The following is a 10045-nucleotide window of genomic DNA, read 5'->3' on the forward strand; positions in this document are numbered from 1 at the left end:
GAAATGGAAATAAAAACAAAAAGAAACAAATGGGACCTAATGAAACTTAGAAGCTTTTGCACAGCAAAGGAAACCATAAACAAGACGAAAAGACAACCCTCAGGATGGGAGAAAATATTTGCAAACGAAGCAACTGACAAAGGATTAATCTCCAAAATATACAAGCAGCGCATGCAGCTCAATATCAAAATAACAAACAACCCAATCCAACAATGGGCAGGTCTAAATAGACATTTCTCCAAAGAAGATTTACAGGTTGCCAACAAACACATGAAAGGATGCTCAACATCACTAATTATTAGAGAAATGCAAATCAAAACTACAATGAGGTATGACCTCACACCAGTCAGAATGGCCATCATCTAAAAATCTACAAACAATAAATGCTGGAGATGGTGTGGAGAAAACGGAACACTCTTGCACTGCTGGTGGGAATGTAAATTGATACAGCCACTATGGAGAACAGTATGGAGTCTCCTTAAAAAACTAAAAATAGAACTGCCATGTGACCCAGCAATCCCACTACTGGGCGTATACCCTGAGAAAACCATAATTCAAAAAGAGTCATGTAGCACAATGTTCATTGCAGCTCTATTTACAATAGCCAGCACATGGAAGCAACCTAAGTGTCCATTGACAGATGACTGGATAAAGAAGATGTGGCACATATACACAATGGAATATTACTCTGCCATAAAAAGAAACGACGTTGAGTTATTTGTATTCAGGTGGATGGACCTTGAGACTGTCATACAGAGTGAAGTAAATCAGAAAGAGAAAAACAAATACCGTATACTAACGCATATATATGGAATCTAAAAAAAAAAAGAAACGTTCTGAAGAACCTAGGGGCAGGACAGGAATAAAGATGCAGATGAAGAGAATGGACTTGAAGACACGGGGAAGGGGGAAGGGTAAGCTGGGATGAAGTGAGAGAGTGGCATGGACATATATACACTACCAAATGTAAAATAGATAGCTACTGGGAAGCAGCCATATAGCACAGGGAGATCAGCTCTGTGCTTTGTGTCCACCTAGAGGGGTGGGAGGGAGACACAAAAGGGAGAGGATATGGGGATATATGTATACATATAGCTGATTCACTTTGTTATACAGCAGAAACTAACACACCATTGTAAAGCAATTATACTCCAATAAAGATGTTAAAAAAAAAGCCTACAAACAACATGCTAGAGAGGGTGTAGAGAAAAGGAACCCTCCTACGCTGGTGGTGAGAATGTAAGTTGGTACAGCTACTGTGGAAAACAGTATGAAGCTTCCTCAGAAAACTAAAAATGGAATTACCATATGATCCAGCAACCCACTCCTGGCCATATATCTGCACAAAACTATAATTCAAAAAGGTATATGCACCCTTATGTTTATAGCAGCACTATTCACAATAGCCAAACCATGGAAACAACCTAAATGTCCATCAATAGTTGAATGGATAAAGAAGATGTGGTACACACATGCAATGGAATACTACTCAGCTACAAAAAAGAACAAAATAATGCCATTTGTGGCAACATGGGTGCAGCTAGAGATTATCATACTAAGTGAAGTCATACAGAAAAAGACAAATTCCATATGATATCACTTATATGTGGAATCTGAAATGACACAAATGAACCTATCTATGAAGCAGAAACAGAATCATGGACATAGAAAACAGACTGGTGGTTGCCAAGGGGGAGGGGGTTGGGGGACGGATGGAGTGGGAGTTTGGGGTTAGCAGATGTGAGCTTTTATATATAGGATGGATAAACAACAAGGTCCTACTGTATAGCACATAGAACTGTATGAAATATCCTATGATAAACCATAATGGAAAAGAATATTTTTAAAAAAGAATGTATATATATGTATAACAGAATCACTTTGCTGTACAGCAATAATTAACACAACACTGTAAATCAACTATACTTCAATAAAAAACGAGTAAACAAGTCCCTCCACTTCTGAGGAACTTCACCTCAAGGACAGACACCTGGGTTCATTAAACAACAACAACAACCCAGGGCTGGTAGGACGTTGCCCTCCACCCTCTAGGAAGTCAATAACACCCTGTTGAACAAATGAATGAATAACAGCCACATAAGTTTTAATACCTTTCAAGGTAAATAGGTGCTAGGTTTAAATGGTTTCTTTTCCTAAACTTTAGAAGCAAGAGACCTGTCTTCTGAAAGGAGGAACTTTGTTACTACCTAGTAATGACTTTAAGCAAGTTATTTTTTCCTCCTGGGGAAACTCAGTGAGTTCCTCATGAATAGACATGTCCTCTGACTTCAAACTTCAAGTCTTGCAGTCAAAAAAATGAATGGGTAGCATATCTTAAACTACTATTTAAAAGAATGGTGTAGCCACTGTGGAAATCAGTATGGTGGTTCCTCAAAAAGTTAAACATAGGATTACCGTAGGATCCAATGATTCCACATATAGGTATGTACCCAAAAGAATTAATAGAAGGTACTCAGCAGATACTTGTACACCAATGTTCATAGCAGCATTATTCACTATAGCCAAAAGACAAAAACAACCCAAATGTCTTGGACAGGTGAACGATCAATTAATGTGATATATGCATACAGTGGAATATTATTCATCATTAAAAAGGAATGAAATTCTGATACACACTACAACCTGGACGAGCCTTGAAGACATTATGCTAAGTGAAATAAGCCAGCCACAAAAGGACAAATATTGTATGATTCCATTTACATGAGGGACCTAGAGTAGTCAAATCCATGGAGACAGAAAGTAGAGTAGAGGTTAGCAGAGGCTGGGAGAGGGGATAATGGGGAATTCTTGTTCAACGGTAAGATTCTGCACCCAACTCCAGCCTGTCCAGGTTTTTTCCACCTGAACCGACAAGCAATTCCCGTTAACACCTGCTGGGTGTCCTACAATTCAACTCAATTCTGACACTATCTACCTGGAGATAGCCTCAGATCCCACAGGGTAAGGACTCACCCTACAACACTGCCTCCACTTCAGACACTAGTCTCAAGTCCAGGTTGTCACCTGTGCTTCTGCCCAACCAGCTATAAATCAGAGACTCCAATGACGCCCCCCCCTCCCCCGCCTTGGATTTGATTAATGTGCTAGAGCAGCTCACAGAACTCGGAGAAATATTTTACTTCCTAGATGACCAGTTTATTATAAAAAGATATAACTCAGGAACAGCCAGACAGAAGAGAAGCGTAAGGCAAGGTATGGGGAGGGGTGCAGACTTTCCAAGCCCTCTCTGAACCTTCCAATCTTTCCCAAATCGCCACGTGTTCACCAACCCAGAAGCTCTCCCAACCCTGTCATTTTGGGTATTTAAGGAGGCATCATTTAGCATGATTGATTAAATCATTGGCCATTGACAATTGAGTCAACTTCCAGCCCTTCTCCTCTAACGTGGACATCAGGGGAGGTGGGACTGGAAATTCCAATCCTCTAATCATCTGGTTCGTTCCCCTGGCAACCAGCCCCCTTAGGTGCATCCAAAAGTCACCTTATAAACATAACAAAAGACATCTTTAAAGTTCACTTCACTTAGGAAATTCCTTGGGTTTTAGGTGCTTTGAGCCAGAAACCGGAGGACGACCACATATATATTTATAAAAAAATCACAATATCAAAAACGGGTACAGAGTTTCAGTTTGCCATGATGAAAAAGTTCTGGGAATGGATAGTGGTACGGTGGCACAGCATTGTGGATGTACTTAATGGCACTGAATTGCACACTTAAAAACGCTTAAGATGATAAAATTTGTTATGTATATTTTACTGCAAGAAAACCCAAACCAAACCAGAAACACGCGGTTGGCCATGGGCAACCACGTGGAGGTGCCTGTCAGGCTGCTGCAGATGAAGGACGGGCCTCTTAGGCTGAAGCCCTGCCTTCACACTAGGATGGTTAACGTTCCCAGGGGGCCCGCTTTTCTTTGTCTAAAGCGCAGTTCAGTAGCTGGCGACCGAGTGGAGGGGACAAAGGGGGAGGGTTGAATACAGTTTAAAATTAGAAAGAAGTAAACCGCACGAAAGGAAAAAGTCTTCGGATGCGTCTGCCCAGCAACTCCGCAGAGGGAAAGCGCGCCCTTCTCCCGCCCTCGGGCTGTCCTGACCTTGCCCTGGTGCCTCAGGTGCACCAGCCCCGCCAAAGTTTGATGGGCTGCCATAGAAACGGGCTGCCAGGGTTGCCATAAAAACGCCACATCCTCCAGGACGAAGGTGGGACAGCTGAGCCTTGCTGCGTGATGGGACGGCAGCGGGCTGCACTCGATCGCCGCCTGGCGGCGGATTGGCCTCGCGCACAGCCTGATGGAGAGGGTGTTGGCCAGGGGTCACCAGTCCGGCGGGAGAGAGAGCGCGCCTGATGAAACTGCACATCCGGACTAGGGGAAGCTGCAGCTATCGTCCTTTGTGTTGGGAAGGAAGAAAAGGTGTGCCAGGCAGCCGTAACCCAGATTTTATTAACCAGAATGTTTCATTTCAAAATTATCTTTAAATTTAAGAGGGAAAAAAATACGGAATCCTACCTTTAGCTGGACTAAAGTAACTTCCATGCAGTTTATTCCAAAAGAGAACATCAATATTTATATACAATAATTGTTTAATTAAAAAAATTTCAATAATGCAAATGAATCTATATACAAAACAGAAATAGACTCACAGACATAGAAAACAAACTTACAGTTACCAAAGTGGAAAAGGGGGGGAGAGGGATAAATTAGGAATATGGGCTTAACAGACACAAACTACTATACAGAAAATAGATAAGCAACAAGGTTTTACTGCATAGCACAGGGAACTATATGCAACATCTTGTAATAACCTATAGTGGAAAATAATCTGAAATACATATATATATATGTATAACTGAATCACTTTGCTCTACACCTGAAACTAATACAATATTGTAAATCAACTATATTTCAATTAAAACAATTTTTTTCATCGTGTTCAATAGATTTTTTTAACTGCTCAGCTTCAAAAGCAGAACTTGAAGTTGTGTTTTTGACAGAAAAAACTGAACGAGAAGTGCCACTGCACCCTTTCATCTGCATCAGAGCTGAAGGACAAATAATTTCTTAGGTCACTTAAAATGTAAAGGTTGATGACCAGATACAGTGTGGACTGTAAATAAGAGCAGTGAAAGGAGGCAGTCTTGGCTAGGATGCAGCGCTCCTCGTGATATTTTGCGTTTCACAAATGTAGCAAGTTTTTAGAAAGTCCAATAACCATATCTGTAACCTAGTTTTCTTCTACGATCCCAGGAAAGAAACAGCAAAGCATGTGTTTACCTTGTTTAGCTAGGATGCTCCCCGAGTTTCTTTTGTATGACCTCATATATCGACCAGCTATTTGAAAGAAATTTAGTCTTGTATTATTAAAGGGTGAAATCTACAATCTCCATCAATTTCATCTCTACTTCCCCTGTTAGATCTTTAAATTACTAACCCTATCTTCCTCCAACAAAAATGTACTAAGCCCTTGTTATGTGCAGTGTTATACATAAAGGACTACATCTACTTTCAAGGAGAAACCTACGTTTCTTAGCCTGGAGATGGATACTGGTCATAAGTCATGGATAGAAGATTGCAAACCCATGAGGCTGATTCTAACTCTTGACCCAGAAGGACATTTTCACAGCCTGAGACTGTCAGTGATGCCTAAATTTAGAAAGAAGAAGTGTACATGGTACCAACATCAGGCAGGGGAAAGATCAGCTGCCTATGAAAAGGCATAGGTATCCGCCCACATCACTGAGGATAAGGGGGAACAGGAGAAAGAGGAGGAGAGTATTAGTCAACTGGAAAAGCAGGATAACCGGGTGGCCGGAGCAAGTTCCGTGTCTGCCTGCTAGAGATCTACCTTGAGTGATGTTGGGAAAGTTACTAATATCTCTGTGTCAACACTTCCTCAATCTGAAAGAGGGAAGTAGCACCTTTTTCACAGGCCTGTTGGGAGGATTAAATACAGTAAATGTCAAGTGTGTCAAAACCTTAATAATCGTGTATTTCTGCTCACTGAATGGTAGGCACTGCTTCCTTTTGCTTGATACACATGAAAGCAAAGAGACGTTTTTGTTCTGAAGCTGGCTTTCTTGATAATATTAACAAACTGTTCACAACAGAAGTAAAAATATATGCAATAAATAACTAGAAGATTGTAAAGAACTGTTTAAAACATTTAATGTAACAAGTAAAAGAGTATAAATCCGAAATTACTTGATGTAGGATTAGGGTAGAGGGTTAACTATAGCTCCACAGTCGTTTGTTTTAAAGTATCACATATTAAGTATGTGACACTAATTCCTTCAAGTGGATATAATTTGTAACTTTATTAAATTCACACTAAATTATACTGTTAAATTATCTTTGACCTAAAATAAGTTATGCTGTAGGTAAGTGAAACTGCCAATAAAAATCTGAAAATAGGGCCTATATATTGATATATAGTTGATTGTATTTGTTTAAGCCAGTTAAGCACCTGTAAAACAGGTACGTGTACCCAAGTTTCATAGCTTTGGGGGGAGGGGGGCTGTTAATGATTTGATTAACATCAAGATACTATTAACCTCTTGCATTAAAATTAGTACAGGAAATTAGTGTGTCCAGTGCAAGGGCTCTTAACCTTTCTTCACGTTCCATGGATCTCTTTGGCAGCCTGGTTAAACCCCTTCTCAGACTAGTGTTTTTTAGTAACTAAAATAATATTAACACTGGATTTACAATATTGACACTGCATTACAAGTGTCAATGAAAAAACTAATCAACAGTCTAAGAAAGAAATGGAAAATCTCATTCAAGTCAAACTGAGGATTATAACCCAGGAGACAGTCTCTCAGAGAGCTCTGAGAACTGTTCCAAAGAGTTAAGAGGGGAGGTCAGTATATATGTGATTCTGGGGAAGCCGGTATGTGCAATGAAGCACACAGCTTGGTAGAAGTTTGTTGCTAGTCACGAGGAACAGATATCTTAGTTAATGGTTTTAGTGTTTTTCTAAGCACGGGAAGATGTAAGAATCGAAGTTCATAAAATTTTTTCTTCTGAAAATATCTAACTCTCTGAAGGCCAGTTCTGTCAGTTTTCCCAGAGCACAGAGTGCCTCATCCTGATCTTCACCCTTAATTCCTTTTAGGCTGTATTGTAGGTCAGGGTCTGCAGTGGCTAATGAAATGATTCTTGTAGAACTGGATGGTGGGCAACAACATTCTTTGTTTTCCGATCCCTTCCTTCCCTTACAGTCTTAATTTCAGCCAAGGCCTGGGAGGCATTTCGTGACCAGTTTGTCCCAAGGTGCTAGGTATGCTCATCCTCAGGTTAAGCAAGGATTTCCTTGGTAGGCCACTCAGTGTGTTGTTATTAAACGAGGCCCTGTTAACCATAGGCAAAAGCTTCTGTACCACCTGTTTTATTAGTCTGTTACGGTCCAGGACATGGTCCCCTCTGTTGCTTCTTCCCATATCTACAGTTACACTACTCCAGTCATTGATCTTACGGAACTGTATATTTGGCCAATCATTTCAAGCCACATAATCATCATTAATTTTACCTGAGGCTCGTCACACATTTGGTAATGCAAGAAACAATAATCTTGTAAAAGAGGCAGAATATGTACTAACATAGCCAGTAACGTTAATAGGTCTTATGTAAGTATTTAAGCGAAGAACTTCCATTAGGTGCGGCCCAGAATCTCCCCAGGTCCTCCGACCAGACTGTTTTGCGCCAATCCCTATCTTTAAGGGAAATGATATATTGGCATTGTACCTGAAGTTCAGTAAAGATGTCTGCCCATACAAGGCCAGTGGTGAGTCATCGTGACCTCTTCCAGGATTGAGAAAGGAATAATATCTTCTAAGGAGTTACAACATGGCTGGTGCCAGAAGGAGAAAAATTGATCTTCATGGTTGAGCAGGTATTTCTGCCACTGGAGAGGTCTCGCTAACACATAATGCAGATGCACAGTGCACCCTAGAGGGGAGCGAGGAAGCCCAGATGGAGAGAGAAAATGTTTACATTTAAATTTTTCTTGTCTTGCCTTAACATATGAATTTTTATTTCATCATAAGTGAGAAAGTAAAATTAGCTTGGACTGTAAAAATCTGCCCTGCCATCCAGGAGCCTGGAAAAAAAGGCTGATAAAATCAGTTGCAAAATTAACATAAAACAATATTTCTCCCCAAACAGAGCTGTAAAGTGTCATAACCACCTCCTGCTTTCTGACTCACTGAGAAAATTTGTTCTCTAAAGTTAAAGACTTAGAGAGTTTTTGCTGTTGGAAGTTACATCAGTAAGAATGAAATATCCCACCTTTACCTGGAGATTCTCAGCCCCTTGACACAGAGAAGCAGCTTCAATTTACAACCTTTACAACCCAGGTGCAGAGCTCGCAATAAGGGGTTTCTAGGCACAAAAATTCCATCTCTATTTAAACTTCGTAGTATCCAAGGAAATAGGACGCCAGGTCCACTTTGTCATCTAAGCTGCACATTGACTCTGTGTGTTGACACACAGCCTTGCTTTGAGCCTACCAAAATACTGCTCACTTAAATTTCGCTTAAACTCCACCCTACCTCAGAATCCTATAACTCTATCTTTTCCTTTGCTTGGGGAGATGCCACGTAGCTCCTCTGTGCGCAACCTCCCACGATGCAATGGTTAATAAACCTGATTCTACTAGACTACAGTATTGTCCCACTACTGTGGTCTTAGGCTAATTGGAAAAGCCTGCAAAATAAACCAATTGGATTAAAATTCAGTCTATTTGTTGGGTCCTCAAAGTTTAAAAACGTCCGACTAGAGAGAAGTAGCAAGTGTGATGAGGGATCAGGCAACAATAGTCTGGAAGGATCCTTAGCCTGGGGTGCTAGGGTCATAGCCAAGAACAGAAGGCAGACCAGAGCAGAGCACATGGGAGCTACCGAGAGACTGAGTCAGGGCTAATATGAGGAAACGCTTTGTTAACCACTAGAGCTCCTTGCACACAGAGTGGAGAGACTGCACACCCAAGAGAGGAGATCCCCACCACTAACCAAGGTCGATCTGAAGCTTGGTTTTGTAGCTCTGGGAAATCCTGAGCAGGAAAGAAAGTTCCACTGTGGCCCTCTAGTGTCTGGTCTCCTTATCTGTAAAATCTATAATGTGTCTTCCGAGAGCTGCTTCTTTTAGCTTTAAGCCATGCTCAAGTGCGGGCCCACTCAGAATCCTACAGGTGCCCTTTAGATCAAGCAGTACCCGTCCGGTCCGCTGTCGCCGCTAGGATAAGTTTCCCTCTCATCTTGGGTGGGTCTTTGGAGAAGCCAGATTAGGTGTGGTGATTTTGAACTGGGTTGTGGTATACGGAGGAGGGCTAGGGTTGGAGCCATCTAAATGCTTAGGTAAGTGAGGGTTAAAATGAAGCCCTGCCTGAACCTCCCCGGAATCCCCAACCTGCTGCAGCAAGTGGGCAAAGGCGTGTGTGCGTAGAGGGGAACAATTCCCATCGACCCTCAGAAGGCCTGGCAGGCGTGGCGAAGCCAATGACGCTCCCACCCCTCACCGTGCCCTCACCCCCGACCCCCCGCCCACTGGGTCACAACAGTCCTCTCTGGCCATCGCAGTCACCTTGCTCATTCCAACATACTTACAAATACTATGCTGGTTCACTCACGTTGTGGGTGACGTGAAAGCGTTGGAAAGCCCTGGTGTGAGTCCTGCAGGCCGCCCTCTTGTGAAACGAGTGACTGTAAGTGACCGTAAGTGACTATAAATGATTATAAGTGTCTTTAATGCACTATTTATTTTTGGCCGCATTGGGTCTTCGTTGCTGTGCGCGGTTTTTCTCTAGTTGCTTCTCTTCCTTGCAGTGCGCGGGCTTCTCATTGCGGTGGCTTCTCTTGTTGCGGAGCACAGGTTCTAGGCGCGCAGGCTTCCGTAGTTGTGACACGCCGGCTCAGTAGTTGTGGCTCGCGGGCTCAGTAGTTGTGGCTCGCGGGCTCTAGAGCGCAGGCTCAGTAGTTGTGGCACACGGGCTTAGTTGCTCCGCGGCATGTGGGATCTTCCCAGTCCAG

The sequence above is a fragment of the Physeter macrocephalus genome, chromosome 13, assembly GCF_002837175.3.
Source record: "Physeter macrocephalus isolate SW-GA chromosome 13, ASM283717v5, whole genome shotgun sequence".
Lineage (NCBI taxonomy): Eukaryota > Metazoa > Chordata > Mammalia > Artiodactyla > Physeteridae > Physeter > Physeter macrocephalus.